The sequence below is a fragment of the Sphaerodactylus townsendi genome, linkage group LG05, assembly GCF_021028975.2.
Source record: "Sphaerodactylus townsendi isolate TG3544 linkage group LG05, MPM_Stown_v2.3, whole genome shotgun sequence".
NCBI classification, from domain to species: domain Eukaryota; kingdom Metazoa; phylum Chordata; class Lepidosauria; order Squamata; family Sphaerodactylidae; genus Sphaerodactylus; species Sphaerodactylus townsendi.
The window spans coordinates 31482514-31499811 of NC_059429.1; positions in this window are offsets into that span (position 1 = coordinate 31482514).

The following is a 17298-nucleotide window of genomic DNA, read 5'->3' on the forward strand; positions in this document are numbered from 1 at the left end:
GGGACCAGGGTCTACACCTCCTGCCCTGAAGTCGTGCCCGCGAAGTCAGCGTAAGAACGAGACGGGACGCGGAGATATCATCCAGTGGAGAGAGCCAGCAGCGGGAGCGCGGGGGTCCGTGATCCTGGCAACTCTGCCGCGTGCTAGTCTCTTGGCACCTTTTATTAGAGTTCTCATGGGGGCGTGCAAAGGGGTGGATCGATAGGAGAGCGGGAGACCGGGAGCCCGGGAGCCCGGGAGATCATCATGTGATGTATGATCTCATCTGGCTGCTACGTGCGGGGAGAGGTGTCCGTGTCTGGGTCTAATCCTCACCTGGGGGCGAAGGCTCTATTGTCCCTTTGTCTAGGACACCCGGTGGTTGTGAGCCAGGCAGTTCATGACCTGTGACTCATCAGGGGGTGGAGGATGGGAGAGCCGGTGCGACCAGAAGGCCATAGTTGGGCCGGTGTACCAGCGCTCTGCCTACGGTTCTGCTGGGTCAGCGGCTCATCCCTACATCTCCTCCTTTTTTACATTTTAGAAGGAAGGCCGAAATGGTGGGGGCAATTTAAGGGGACGCTTACCTCCTCCGCCGTTTTGCCAAGCTGGTCGAGTTGCTTGTGCAACATAAGGACTTGGTCGCGATGCAAGGGAAAGTCAAAGGGTTTCTTACACACGTTACAGGCAATATTAGAGATACATTGAATAAGGCAAGATCCGACGACGAGGCATACAATCAAACCAATGCAGAACTGTACAATAATACTTAACCATCCCCCCGGCAGCCAGCTCCAGAGGGCTGACCACCAGTGGGGCAATACGTCATACTTCAGATAGTATACAACATTTTGCAACTCACGCACTTTCGTATGAATCAAATGGGAAATATCAGAGAGATTAAAACAACACATATTATGTACATTCTCACAACCTTGGTGATGCAGTAACAACAAATAATCAATAGCGGCACGGTTATCTAAAGTCGCTTGACGAAGTTCTTGCTGCTCGGAGGCCAGGGCATCCAGAGCGATGGAGGCAGAATTGATGGACTTCGCAAGGGCACAGGCCAGCCGGCCAATTGTCTTAGCGTTGTAAGAAGCGAGTCCGGGGACTCCCACTAGGGAAGTCGCGAGGGAGACGAACTCTGCTTTGGAGAGGGCGACTGCGTCGCTCCGACAAGAGGGGTCGAGGGATAGAGTGGAGCGGCGGCGGCGGCGCCTGGGCTCCTGGGGTGGAGCCTGGGGTAGAACGATGGTGAGGCGACTGAGACAGCAAAGAGTTCCGGCGGAGAGTCGGGCAGGGATGTAGTTAAAGGTTCTCTCCCCGCAAGTCCAGAACCAGCCCTTGGGGAGCAGGACGTTCCCGAACACGGGGGGAATGTCCTCCATGTGCATGCAGTTCCAGCTGGCTGAGCCGGTGAATGGGCCCAGGCCGGTCTTTCGTCCTGCCCCGCCAGCAATGCGGGCGCAGGTGTTGGACTTGTGGTTAGCGACAGTCTTCGTGATAAGGGAGAGAGCGCCGGCTGGGAGGGTTTGGATGACGGGTCCCCAATCGGCGCTCATGGAGTATTTGATGGACGAAGCATTCATAAAGGGGCTTAGGCCAGATTCCGCTAGGAAGTCCCCAGGGGCTTTGCAAACGGGGAGCAGGCAGGAGCTTAGCAAACTCCCGACTCCTAGGTACTGGCCCAGGCAGAAGGTTGAGACGTTGGCAGCGGCAGCGAACCGTTCCCAGATGTTGGTTTGGTCAGGGTTTGTCAGGGGGTGACCGACAGCCACCGGCAGGAAGCAGCAGAGCAGGCAGAGGATGGTGACTGCCGAGTTGGCTGTGATGATTGCAAAGACGGCAGCACAGAGATCCTCGGGTGTCTCGGGGAGGCCTTGCTGTCGCAATAGCTCCTGAGCCCGGCTGATGGTCGCCTTGACATCCCCCCAGGTCATCCGGGTCTTCGGACCGTCTGAGCGCTGGTGGCGGTTCCGTCGAGGCCGCGGGGCGGGGTCTTCCAGAGAGATCCGCTCCATCTCCGGGATGGGGTTGGTTTCCTCCTGACGCCATTCCATGGGCTGGCCGGCCATGACGAGTTGGGATCCGCAGGGGGCCTGTAGGAAGAAGGACTGAAACACCCCCTTCCCCAGGTTATGGGAGGGGCCGGGTCCCACCAGGCTCCGTCCTAGAGTCGGTGGCGGGAGGTCAAGTTCGGGTTTTTGTTTGATATGAGAAGGTTTAATTTGCAGCCTGCGTGAGGATTGCTTTTAATGCAATCCGTTGAGGGCCTCCATTGAGGGCCGGAGAAGGTTTAATTTGCAGCCTGCGTGAGGATTGCTTTTAATGCAATCCGTTGAGGGCCTCCGTTGAGGGCCGCCTACTCCTCTTTCTTTAGTTTGTTTGACAGGGAGGGCAGAGGGTAGGCGATCCTGAGGGAAGCTGGCTTCAAAACGTCATCAGGGTGCGTCAGGGCGAGGGTCCGAGCCTCAAGAGAGGGGGGGGCAAGCAGACCCTGAGGGAATTGTGGGTATGCATGCTTAATTTGCAATACAAAGGGGGCTTGGAGGACGCTTTGGGGTAATGGGTGCATCAGGGAGACAAAGCAATCAGGCGATTAGGGGTAGAATTCCAAACGTAAAAGGGGAGGGGGTTTTTCTTTGCAACGGGGGATGTACTTACCGTGACCTTGGTGGTTGACGCAGAAAGGTTGGAAGGGTGCAAAATTAGTGATCAATTTATCTTGGGGAAATGCCGCCCGCCGAAACCGCTCCTTAAGGGGCGGCTTCGGCCAAGCGCCTGGCCCTGCACACTGTATTGATACAGCTGCCAGGTGCTGGGCAACCACAACCCACACGGGTTATGTGTGAATTTGGTGCGGCAGCATCTCCTTGACTAGAGGCCTGCCCTGGCCGCCGAAACCATTCCTTAAGGGGCGGTTTCGGCTAAGCGCCCTGGCGTTGGACATGGTATTGGTAGAGTTGCCATGCGCTGGATAAGACGCCATGCACCATTCGACCACGACTCAACGGGTTGTGAGTACGTGCAGGTGGCGGACGCCTCCCCTTAACTTGGGGCCTGTCCTGGCAGTGCTGCGGTACCAGGATGGGCCCAGATTTTAATCCAGGGAGGGCCAGTCAGCCAATTGGCCCTCCCGCCTTTGCTGGTAGAAAAATAGAGGAAAAAAGGGAGGAACAGGAAAACAGCCTTGGGGCAGAAATCAGGAAATGGAGTCACGTAACACAGTTGGGGTCGAAGATCTGTACGATGGGGAAAATTGGCAGGGGCGGATTTATCCATCCCAGACTAAGGTCGTCTTGACCTGGCTCATGAGGTCTCTCCCCCAGAGGTTAACATGAATGTCCAGAACGATGGGGCGGACCGTGAGCTGCCGCTCGAGCCCTGGGCTGTAGACCGTGAGCGGGCGGATGCTCCGTCTCGCGGTTTGTTTTCCCCCCCCACTCTCCAGATGCGCGGGCAAGCCTCGGTCGGCCACTGATCAGGCCACTCGGCTGCTCTGATGACGGTTACGTCGGCGCCAGTGTCCACCAGTCCTTTGAATAGACACCCTTCTATGGTGAGCTCCAGGTACAGGCGGGAGCTCCCGATGGGCGTCTCCACCGCTGCGACGGTGGTGCTGGCTGCATCCGGATGGCTGCTTGGGCTCGTGGCCTCTACTGAGCTGATGGCGGGCAGCGCGTGGGGCAGGAGGATCAGCTGTGTGCAGCTGTTCCGCTGGGCAGCTCCTGTGGGATGTTTGTCCATACCTGGAGGTGGATGGACCCCTGGTGCGTGGAGTCGATGACTCCTGGGATGATGAACAATCCCTGCTCCGCGGCGGAAGCCTTTGGCAACACCAGCCCAATGGTCCCTGTCGGGAGGGGGTCGCTATACTGGGTTGGGGCGACGAGGACCTCGTTGGGGAACTTAAAGGATATGGGCTGGGTGCAAGTGAGTGAGATGCTACGAGAGGGAGGTGGTTTGGACTGTTCTAGTAATCTCCTCCTTGGTCCTGGGCTGGGGAGACGCCCGGGCGCGAGTTTCCCGACAGGCATTCGCTTCTCCAATGGAAGCCTCTCTGACACTGGGGGCATCGGGTTTTGGGCGGCCTTGGGGGTCTTCGCCTCCTGGGGGAGGAGGATCCTCCTCCGTCGAGATTGTAGGCTCCCCCGCCGGGCAGCCTACACTCCCTTCGGAAGTGCCCTGGTTTGCCGCAATTGAAGCACTCATCCTGGGGCTGTCCCCTGGCGGTGGAGAGCACTGCGGCTAGGAGGCTGGCTTGGTGGGTGGAGGACCCGACGTCCTGGCAAGCTTTAAGCATGTCGGCCAGTTCCGGGTTCCTCCCTAAGCCGGTGATTGCTCTGCGGCACTCAGTGGAGGCGTTCTCCTTGGTGAGGCGCAAAAGGAGCTCGTTCTGGGCCACCTCGCTATCTACCTGCCTTTTGAGGGCTTCCTGGAGCCTGTTCACAAAGTCGGCATAAGGCTCTTGGGGTTTCTGGTGGATGGTAGAGAAACTTTGGGTCGGTTGCCCGGCACTGGGGACCTTTACGAAAGCCTTGTAGGCACAGTCAGAGGCGACTGCAAGGGTGGCCTCGGGCAGGACGATCTGATCGTTGGGGTTGGCGAAAGCCTCGCAGCCGTAAAGCTGCGTGGCGGTGTAGACCACATATTGTGCGGGATTCAAAAGCATGCGAAAGGTGGTTTTCCAGTCCTCCGGAACCATTAAGTGATTCCTTGCGACTGCTTCCAGCATGCCTCTCACATAGGGGCTGGTGATTCCTACGTCCCGCATCGCCTTGCGGAGCTCGGTGAGGATGTTGTAACCTAGGGGGCGGTACTCAACAACTCTCCTAACGATGCCATCCTCCCCCTCATGATCGGTGTAGTGGATGGGGCACACGGCAAGGAGGTCGGCATCGTCTTCCGTCAGGGTCTCCTTTTGTTGCAGATCGTGGCTAATACGCTCTGCTAGGGTTTTGAAACACGCGCCATTACGTGGCGCTGACGAAGGTGCGGTGGCTTCAGAAAATGAAGGCGGGGCGAGAGGAAGGAGCGGCCGAGCCGCGGGAGGATTTGAATGGGGCGGGGAAGCAAGGGAGGCAGAAGGAGGACAGGCGTCCAATTTAGCGGATAGAGAAAGTTCCGGGGGTGAAACTGAAGCTGAAGGGTCGAAAGGAGGGCGATCTATAGCAAGGGAGCCATAGACCTGCAGGCTGATGGCGACATAACATTGCCTCCACGTCAGTAGCAGTGACATCGGCGTGCGAGGCTCTGTGTGAAGAGTGCGCCCGATGTTTTCCCAATCCTTAAGATTCAATGTCCCCCTTTCTGGGTACCATGGACATTGAGCTTCAATCTCCTCAACCAATTTGCGCAGCTCCCCTCTCTTTACGGAGACCCTGCCGCATTTCGCTAGCGCTTTCAATTCGCTAACGTGCTTGTCATAAGCCCTGCTTTTGCAAGCTCCCATACTTACCGGTGTTTCGTCGGACAAGAGAGTGTCCTAGAACTCGGGTCCCTGGATGCGCCGATCCAGCGGATGGGCGGTACCGAGATGAGGGTCCCTGGATGCGCCGATCCAGCGGACGTCAGTACCGCGGCCCTTTCCCAGGCGACGGTAAGCAGGGTGGAGGTTCGAGGATTCCCGGGTTTCGGCACCAGCTTGAAGTCGTGCCCGCGAAGTCAGCGTAAGAACGAGACGGGACGCGGAGATATCATCCGGTGGAGAGAGCCAGCAGCGGGAGCGCGGGGGTCCGTGATCCTGGCAACTCTGCCGCATGCTAGTCTCTTGGCACCTTTTATTAGAGTTCTCATGGGGGCGTGCAAAGGGGTGGATCGATAGGAGAGCGGGAGAGCGGGAGACCGGGAGACCGGGAGATCATCATGTGATGTATGATCTCATCTGGCTGCTACGTGCCGGGAGAGGTGTCCGCGTCTGGGTCTAATCCTCACCTGGGGGCGAAGGCTCTATTGTCCCTTTGTCTAGGACACCCGGTGGTTGTGAGCCAGGCAGTTCATGACCTGTGACTCATCAGGGGGTGGAGGATGGGAGAGCGGGTGCGACCAGAAGGCCGTAGTTGGGCCGGTGTGCCAGCGCTCTGCCTACGGTTCTGCTGGGTCAGCGGCTCATCCCTACATGCCCTATTACCCCAGGGGGGTTGCCAGGCCCATGGGAGCGAGTCCCCTCATCTGACAGAGCTACGCAGGGAAGAGGAGATAAGGTTTTTTTAAGCAGCACCCCAAAAAATGGCGCCTTCCACCCAGTGCCGTTCACTGGTGGATGCCACTGTTTTCAAAAGACTTGCTCATTTAGCAAGTCACGTAAACATCATTGTGGGTAAAATGGGTTGGTGCGGCTTCACACCAGCAGCGGCAGTTGTACAAAGTCCTCCCCCACAATGGTGTTTTTACCAGCCACAAACCACTGTATATGGCCCATGCGGAGTGGGCCAGAGACGAAAAACTTTTTTTTTAATACTGGTGTGTTAGTATATAAGAAATAGCAAAGTCTTCATTTGCATGCATGCTTATAGAGCTGACAAATATTTTAGCAACCCTGTGTCTTGTACCTTAACAGAGGTTTTACTGGTCTACCAGTGCAATAACATCAGGTCAGGCAGAGACACAAATGTTATACTGCAGCTTCAACTGGAGATATCAAAGATTCACCACTAATTATTGAATAGCAATGAATATTTTCAAAAATTCAGAATCTGCCTTAGAATCTTTTTTGAAAGGTGTATTTTAAATTTATCAAATATTTGGGTTAGAGATAAAATACATTTTCACAAATTCTTGACATTTGCTAAAAAGATTGTGAAGATAACATTTGAATTTGAAATTCAATTGCTTTAGGTGGTTTGCATCTCTTTATTCTTTTTATTTTGATAAATCATACATGAAATATCCTAAGTTGTCAAATAATGCTGAATAGGGTGACATATTATCAGGTACCAAATATTAAGTGCTAAACAGCACTATGCATTGAAAACACAGTACTGAAAAACTATCAAATTACAGCAAGATACAAAATTTGAACCAAAATGTCCTCCACCTTTTCCACCCTACATGAGATTGGTAAAGTGAAGGGGGATGATTGTTTTTTAAAATGAACAATAATGAAATATATTCAGAAAGAAACAAATAACTGGGGTAAATAATTAACAGTGAATCAGAAATTGTGGGATGTTAAACAGCATATGTCTCAAGAAAACCTTTTCCCAGGCAGGTTTAGAACATAAAACTCATCAGCTCTGCCTAGAATCTAATCAAAAACTTATTCATTTTCCACTGTACTGAGAATGGAGCTCCATGTTGTCCAGAAGGATTGCCTCTTAGCATTGCCATAGGGTCAATGTTTCCTATATTTGGTCTGCTCAAATGAGGGCTTATTGCTCTTTGGTTCTTGAACTGCCTTTTGTCCAGTTCCACAGTGCTAGATGCTAGCCTCTCTTTTTTTGCATTCAGTGTGGGTGTTGAATCCTACCTCCTTGGACTTTTCTTCTGGAATAGGTAAATATCAACCTTCATTTAACAAGCTCTGCTATTCCCAACCATTCTTCACCTCTATATCCTAGGTTCTTTAAACTCTGCACATGTGTGTGTGTTTTGCCAAACTGCCCATTTATTACTTATTATTATGTTTGATTTCACAGCTGGTTGTTGGTCTTTAGCTGGTTGTTGATCTTTCATTACAATTTGAGCCTCACCCAGAGGCCTAGGAAGTTGTAGTGCATTGGCATAGTATGCATGCAGATCCCAGCAGAGCTGTCTTCTGAATCTGACAAATGTTAATTTTGTCAATTTGAAAATGTTTCAAGTGTTGCCCCAGTGTTTTTGGAATGGCACACAGGGTTTATTATTATCATCATCATCTTGTAAAACTTCACTTAAATTCTGGTTTCCTGCAGATTTTTGAAGGATAAACTTGTATAAACTTTGATCCCAAAGCCTGACCTCTCACATTGCAAGGACTGTCCCTGCTAGTTCCCCAACCTAAAACAGTGCCATATCTCACTGCCATGGAGGGCCACACTAATCTGGGTAACAGTGTTGTGTGTAAAAATGCAATGGGCTCTGGTGCTCCAGTAGCACCCATATCAACACAAAAATAGCAGCTGGGAGAAGAGACTATCTCCTTTTGTTTTGTATAGACGGTGTTATTTTAGTAAATGGAGGTGTCATTTGTGTGTACTCTTCCTTCCTCTGCCTTTCCATCTTATTGCCCCCACCCCTTTTATGTTTTGCAATGCTCTTGCATCAGCACAGCCTATCCACTCTGCTCACGCACCTGCATAGTTGTTTAAAAAGTGAGTAATCACCAATATGCCTTGCCTGTTATATAGATAGACATAGCATTCTGTTTTAACTTAGTTTCACACCAGACCCAGCAAACCCTGCTGGAATACCACAGCACCTTCACACACTCAGTTACCCACACAGCAAAACTTAACCAAAGATCTGATATCTCTGCAGACCTTTACTTCTCCCTCCTAATAAAACAACCCTGCTCTCTCCCAACTTCCACAATAAGCCTGCTGATATCACAACATTTACAAAAATATGCCTGTGTTAAGGATTGCGCTATGAAACTATTATTGTAAGATATTAACTTTGTCTCAGTACCCAGCTCCTAGGGGCTATTTCGGAGCACTATTCTTGTTGGTTCTTACATTGCTGAGGAAAATTTCTATGCCATACCTGAAACACAGGTCAAATATAAAATATAGAAATCAAACACTAAATTTAATACAACATATTTGACAAACTATTAATTTTCATATGATAGTTTGAGAATATACAGAAGGATTCCTTTTCACCCTATGGGTATGTTTGCAATTCTGCACAACCACAAAATGGTTGTCACAAGAGGTGAAACCAACAACAAATGCCAAGGAGTGAATTCATGCATTAGTTAAGAAGCAACTCTTGAACATTGTAGGCAGAAAATTTGTTTAAGAAGCTGTCTTTTTAGTGACCATATTATTTAAATATAGTTTCTTACATACACACAACTCACCTTCAGTCATTCAATGAAGATACAGTGATACAGTGATACAGTGGCAGCTGCTGCTGAAGCAACATTTTTAAAGAAAAATCTTTACTGACCATTTTAAACCCTGCTAGGAAGAAGTCTTATCTGATCCTGGCCCAGGAAAGATGGCAGCAGCAGAGGCGTAGCAAGGGGGGAAAGTGCCTGGTGCACCGGTGCATCCTCTGCCCCCGTCCCGCCCTGGAATGCCCCCACCATAACCCTACAAGAGCATGCGCCTGGTGCATCACACACCCCTACCACCTCCTTGGAGCTACACCTCTGGGCAGCAGGTATCATGGCGACCATAGCCACTACCCTGGGGACGCCTGATATATATAGACCATCAAAATGTACTGAGGATCAAAAAATGGAGCAAATTCATTGCAGCTCTAGTTAGGTGAAGGTAATGAAGAAACCACATGAATTCACCTGTAATCAGTCAAATAATTTGAATATCTGGATTTGGAACCAACATAAGTTCATAATGTCTAATGTCTATTGTTCAGCAGTGCACTAACAGTCATTTTTATAGCCAAAGAAAATGTGGGAGGGATATTTGCTGCAGAATTTGTAAGGGTAATAGGGCTCATGCCGGCTATTCTCGCCGCAATTACAGTGGTTTGCATCAGATCCGTATCTGCAAAGGCTGCCAGCCAGCAGGCCCAGCCATTATCATCGCCCAAGACAAAGGAGGCCTCCCCCTGCTCACATATAACTAGTCAATAGATAACAATAACTAGATAACAGTAACTAGTTCACTCTTATTTGCCTTCCTCCGAAGGAGAGAACTGCTTGTCTGTAAACAATGCTTCTGTTCCCACTGTCCTTTATTATGCTGATATTATGCGAATGCGAAGGTGTCGGAGTGTGGGTTGAACCATACTGTAACTTACAGGTATATTCCAGAGGCCAGAGAGCCAAACTTCAGTTTTGGCTATCTGAGCCTTGTACTGACACGGTTCCAATAAAACTCTTGAAACTTTCTTGAGTCTCGTTTGATGACCGGAGTAACAGACCCTAACAGTAAGGGAATTGGTAATTTCATTTCGCCAATGATTTATGAATATCTTTCAACAGGAAATTCTCACAATGACTATATCATATATATTTCTGACTTAAACATAGGAGTATTTAGAGTATTTAGACTTCCTGCCTTCCTGCCTTCCGTAAAACTGCTCTATTGTAAACGATTTTATTCTGTTGCAAACTTGATTTAATTCATACAATGAAAGAGGGACATCAGCTTTGTCAGCAAACAATTATAAACTTTAAAGTAATGGTGCCTGGTAGGTCAGAAGTTGTACAGCTAAACATCTGGAATTATATGCAGTTAAGTGATAAGGAAGCCAGTCATGCGGCATGATTATAAGTATTAAAACAAATGGTTTGTGCAAATTCAAAATCACTAAGGTCTGTTTTCTTTATTGCTGAAAGAAAATAATTGAAGCAATGGAAGCTTGATTGTTGCAGCACTTTCTGGACCATGACTATTCATAGTTCTGTCTTGTAGTCATCATCACTTAAGGACTCTATAAGGCATTGACTTGGTTCATTTTTGCTCATTTAAGTATGAGTGCTGTACCATTGAGGAGTTTTGCAATTAACTTTATTGGCAGCAGCATCAATCCATAAACCAAAAACCCAAGAGACAGTCAACAATCATGTTCTGGTCAGACTTTTCAGCATTAATAACTCCATTAGACCAACTTTTATCTATATATCTAACTCCCTCATGTGCTCCTTATCTGTGGATAGTTAAATCCAAAAAACAAGGGACATACTCGCCCCAAACAGATGTTTCTTCAAACTTAGGGTATTCCTCAAGTTTGCAGAAAAACCTGAAAAATAAAATAGGGGGAGTTAAAAGGGCACACAGCCAACACTCTTTTATGTTGAAATCGCATTGGCTGCCACTATAGACAGCTAGGCCAGTTGTGACAGCCACTGAACCAGGCCAGGCTGAGGCAGCAGCAGATGCTAGGAGCCAAGCAGGGTCTGGACACAGTGGCAGCAGACACTAGGCTCAGCTCCCTGGCAGATGCCTGAAGCTACTGCAGAGACGACCACAGCAGTGGTGGATGCCTGGGGCACCCTTGTCCCTTCTGCGACCACTGCAGAGTGCCTGGCCCAGTCATGTCAGCCTGTGGGTCAGGCTACTGCAGCAGCAGATGCTGGGAGCCAAGCAGGGTCTGGATGCTATGATGGGTCTGGATGCTTCACCACTACTATGGCAGATATCTGGCACCACTCCAGGAATGGCAGCTACTGCAGCGACTGCCTGGGGCAGCCCTGGACCTATCCACCAGCACAGTGGATGCCTTGGACAGCTCTTGATGTGAACATAATGCAGCAGATGCTGTGCTCAACAAAGGACAAGAGAGACCTCCTCACTTCTGCAGGAGTCTATTGTAGCTGTGGAAAGGTCTACATTGGAACTACAGAGCAGCAGTGGCATAGGAGGTTAAGAGCTCGTCTATCTAATCTGGAGGAACCGGGTTTGATTCCCAGCTCTGCCGCCCAAGCTGTGGAGGTTTATTTGGGGAATTCAGATTAGCCTGTGCACTCCCACACACACGAGCTGGGTGACCTTGGGCTAGTCACAGCTTCTCGGAGCTCTCTCAGCCCCACCTACCTTACAGGATGTTTGTTGTGAGGGGGGAAGGGCAAGGAGATTGTAAGCCCCTTTGAGTCTCCTGCAGGAGAGGAAGGGAGGATATAAATCCAAACTCTTCTTCTTCTACAAAATGCAGCATTCAGACTCGTATTAAGGAGCACAAAAGACACTGTCAACTTAACCATCCTGAAAAATCTGCTATAGCAGAACATGCTCTAAACAAAACTGGACATAACATTTTATTTGAAAACACTGAAATTCTGGACAACATGAAAGATTACTATGTCAGACTACACAGGTAGGCTATTGAAATCCACAAACGCCAAGAAAATTTCAACAAGAAGGAGGAGACTCTGAGAATTAACAAAACTTGACTACCAGTACTTAAAAACATCAGAATCAAATGCCAAGGGCATGCCGGGCTCATGGACAATGGACTCCACCCAGACACAGGGTTTGCATTCACTAAGACTGTTGCTGCTGCAGGGAATGCAAATGTAAATCACTCCCTGGACTGAAATGCCCCACTGCAATACAATGCAGTCGGCCACACCTTTGCATAACAAGTTCCACCCAAACTCTTACTGACTGTTTCCCCACCCTGGGACATGGAAAATATATACCCCACTAAAACATTCCCTTATCACTGGACACAGTGTGTAACATAGTTCTCTCTGTCATACACCTCTGAAGATGTAGCCAGCCACAGATGTAGGTGAAACATTAGGAACAAGATCTACCAGACCAAAGCCACACAGCCCAGAAAACCCAAAACAACCTGTTGAATCCGGCCGTGAAAGTCTTTGAAAATATTGATTTTTCTTTTATTTGCTCTTATTGATATGATCTGTTCATGTTTAAAAACATTATTTGCTTTTTTTCTATTTTACTATTTTCTGAGCTGCCTCAGGAAGGCCTGGAGAGGCAGCATACATATTTTCTAAATAAATAAGTAATTTATTTATTTATTTATTTATTTATTTATTTATTTATTTATTTATTTATTTATTTATTTATTTATTTATAATTGGTTTTATATACCGCCCCTCTCCTGAAGGGCTCTGGGTGGTGAACAACACAATAAAACAATAGTTACAATAAAACCCCATTAAAACAGCAATCAATAATTATAGGGCAGAAATCTACACCAGGATTGATGAACACAATGATAACATATATTTTCCTGTATTTCCCTTCCCTCTTCCCTTCCCCTTTTTGTCCCTTCCTCTCTCCCCTTTTCCCCTCCATCCTTTTTCTTTGTTCTTATTATTGATCTCATTTTTGATAGCTAATTCACTCCCCCCTCTGGTTGTTTGGTTGATTGAAATTTAAAATTTATTGTGCAGTGTTCATACTGAAAAAATTATATTGTCAATTTTAGCATTGGGGTGCTGTGTGGTTTCTGTGCTGTATGGCCGTGTTCTAGCAGCATTCTCTCCTGACGTTTCGCCTGCATCTGTGGCTGGATCTCAGATCCTCTGAAGATGCCAGCCACAGATGCAGGCAAAACGTCAGGAGAGAATGCTGCTAGAACATGGCCATACAGCCCGGAAACCAGACAGCACCCCAGTGATTCCGGCTGTGAAAGCCTTCGACAGTACAATTTTAGCATTGTTGTATTAATTGTTCTAAATTGCCATGAGTCCAACAGGGAAGGGCAGCCTATAAACAAAACAAATAAAAATAAAAGTGGGAAAGTGGGGTATTGTAAGTGTAAAAGCTCAAGACCACTGGAAGATCATAAAGAAATCTGATTAGACAGTCATCAGCATTCATGCTGCAAGTCTGGTTCTTCTACCTTAAAAATCAATCCTCTAGAGCCCCACAAAGATTCCACACAGAGTATAGTGGAGGTATTTAAATTTTAAATACCTCCATTAAAACATTATTTCCAATGGAGAATGGATAGGGCATAGGGTCCCATAAAATAAAACACTCTGACCCAATCCTTACCATATTTTGGGTGGGGGAGGGGCTCTGCTAAGGACAGTCATCAGCAGCTATGCTGCCTCTACCTCTAAAAAGGGGGGAAATCCCCCAGGGCCTCACAAAGATTCCCCATAGAGTATAATGGAGCTGAAAAATTTTAGATATCCTGGAAAAAAGCCACCTCTCCCTCCAAAAATACTGGTATATGGATTTGGATTTTTTGGGAAGTGACAAAAACTTTGGATCTAATTTACCCAAATTTTTAAAAAATACAGTTTTTTATTTTAAAAAACAACCACATTTGAAAAAAATATTCCTAATTCTGAATACTTCAGTTATATTCATGGTGGAATTAAGCTTTTAGTATCTTCCACCAGACAGTTCTTACCCAATCCATTTTAGATCATGGAGATTATTATACTCCAGTGTGGGAACAGGCCAGAATGTGTATAAATGTGTTTAATCAAGAATTATGGGAAGTCATAGAACCAAGGATTTGCAAAGAATCAAAATGGGTTCTCTGTGCAAGTGACCAGCAGAAGCCTGCAGTTTTGAAACAGGTCAAAAAGGCATGTTACCAGCTTGCTAGTGACTATGCAAACAAGCAAGATAACATCTTTGACATCTTGGCACTGAGGGCCTACGTGACAGCAGACAGATGCATTTTATAACTTGGTTTTTGGGTTAGAAATGAATGTGATTAGTTAAATCAACAAAGGGTTTTTCTATATAGCTAAATGAACACATAAATGATAAGTGATTGACATTCACATGTATTTGTATTTTACTATAATCCTATAATTGTTAGAATCATGTTTTAACATTTCAAACTGGGGAATTGTAAGAAACATTTCATGTTGGGAGAGAAGGAAAGTTTTATGATCCTTTGGAATGCTGCATAGCCTGGGGACATAGCTCGCTCTCTGAGAGAAACCTAGCAAAACGGGTTTTTCTTGAAGACAACAAGCTACCTTTTATTACTGTTCTTTGTATATGCATAGAGGCCATAAACTAACAGCATGTAGCGTTTGAATTACAGAAAGAATGTGAGAATACGTAGAATATAGACTGTCTTCATGTGACCAGTTCTGACCAATAAGATTTTTAAGGTATATGAATCATGAATAATCGCGGAACAAAAGGGAGGACTGTGTGGACGCTTTTTGCATCTACAAAAACTCAGGTTTTCCTATACTGGCCGTGCCTCCTTCGAGAGCCACCCAGGAGAGGGCAATCTCCTGTAACATTCTAAACATTGTATTGGGGCGTGCCTCTCCTTAGGGAGAGGTCACCTTCTTCAACTTATCTGTATTCTGTAACGTTCTAAATTCTGTGTCTATCACTCGAGGGCACTAAGGGCGTGTCTCTTCCTCGGGAGAGTTCACATTCTGTAAATTGATCTATATTCTGCTAAGTAAAACTGTTTGTTTGTTTTCTAATGTCAGATGTCTTTTGCTTTATTTCAAATTTTAAGTTTTTCTTAAAACTAACTCAGCTGTGTAGGACCAGAGAGCGGCCCTGGCCCCACACCAGATTAACCTGAGTTTGAAAGCTAAGCAGTGTTGCACATGGGTAGGACTTTGATGGGTTGCTATGCAGAAGAAGGCAATAATGAACCACCTCCACTAATTTTTTGCTTTGAAAACCCCTCAAAGGCTTGGAGATTCAGGTGCACTGAATCCCAGATTTGGCCCGAAACTGGGTGCATTCTGCCCAAATATGAATGAATCTGAATGCAAGGCATCCAAAGGGAGCTAACAGAAGATGGGGCTATCCCTTTGGGGGTCCATAACTTTGACCCCCCTAAACCAAACTCAGGTGGTATCATCAGGACAGTCTCCGAATGAGACCCTGACATTTTGGTGCTGCTAGCTTTAAAAATGCATCCCTGAAGGCACAAATGCAAATAAACATCAAAAAATTACAAACAAAATCAGACGGACACAAATTTACAGACTCAAAAATATGTTATTTGTCTTATTCAGGCATACAGAGAATTTTATGCCCAAATAAGTCCAAATCCACATTTTACCAAATTTCTAGGGTATTGACCAAGCCTAGTTACCATGAGTCGGCTGCAACTTGACAACACTTTAAAAATTGTTGCTGGTGTTTTTCTAGCCCTATATGTGCATGGTTTTACTTCTAAAATACTGCCTTTAAAAAAATTTAGTAATGACTTAAAGGGTAAAAATTTCCATAACTTTGAGAGGTAGGATGGAAGCAACACTCCAACTGGATAAAAAAAAAAACCTCTGTATGTTACATTATGCTGATCAATATTTGCAACACTTGATACTTGGTGAGTACTCATGTCACACATAATCTCACAACCAGGTAAACTGTATTATTTAGTCTTTAGTCTGGTTAGCATTCATACAGGTGTAATGCTAAATCATTATAAAACAAGTACACAAAGGAACTGGGTAGGAAGGAAAGGAAGAAAAGGATGTGTTGTTAAGGCAAACTCCTGATTTGCAAAACTCCGCAGACTCAGAGAGCCTGCATTGCAACTGTATTGGACCATAGTGGGATGTAGGCCTGGGATTCAAGATAAAGCATTTCTGTATCGAAAGTTATATGCAACTTATTCAGGTGAATGCACAGCTGACCCCATTTGTACAATCCCTACACTTTCCAAAAGCAACCTTCCATCCTTTAATTAACGCCGCTTGGTGATCTTGCATCCAGGTCTCATTTTGTGCCATTCTCTGATACTGGGTGTTTAGTGAGGTGTATGCAATCCCAGATTTGTTGCTTCTGTGCTTTTCTTGGCTGGCAAAGCTTAGCAGAGAAACAGGCTTGCTTGGAGGAACTGTCAAAAAAAGGATGCTGGGGTCTTCACTGCTAAAAAAAGAACTATTGCAATGTACTCCTTTCTTCTTTAAGTGGTGAGAAGAAGGTTTTATTATATTACCAACTAAGAGATTACAGAAAAGAAAAATACTAAACAATTGTAACAGTCACATGACAATCATAGACATATTTCAATCAAAATAAATTACACTGGTATTAAGTATGAAATAGATCTGCATTCATCATCATTACTTATAAAAAGCTAACATTGACAAATATACTAGGCAAGAGATACCTTTGCAATCATTTTAAAAGGTAGCTTCATCTAATTTATAATTGATTTGTTGAATATTTGTAATAACTATGGGTATTTGATTACATATTCAGAGAAGAGTATAACAGTAAATTAAGGAAGAGTATAACAGTAAATCAATAATAGCATAAGTTATCAAATATGTATACATTTTAGTAATTTTAGATGAGAGATCACTGGAGACTTATTCCTTTAATTTATAACCATGGCATTGATTATGGAACCAGACATACACACAGTACTGAGCTCCAGAGTATATTAAGTTCCTTAAGCATATCCAGTTAGCACCCCTCCCCCTCCCTGTTTCATCTTCCATCAATCAGAAATCTCATGTTATTGTTTTCCTACTTAGTTACACCATGGGTGCTAATCCGAGGCAAACCCTTCCTAAATCCATTGAGGTCAATGAGCTTAGAAGGGTCTAACCTTTCTAGCATGGCACTGCACATCTTTTCTCCCATTTTTTCTCTATCACAGACAAATTGGAAGTAAACAAACTGGAGGCATACAAATTGGAGATACACTGATGGCTGCTAGGTATATCCTACCCTGGTAGGTGGTAGTGAAAAGTGCTATCAATTCAGAGCCAACTTACAATGACCCTGGAGGGTTTCCAACACAATAGACATTCAGATGTGATTTACCATT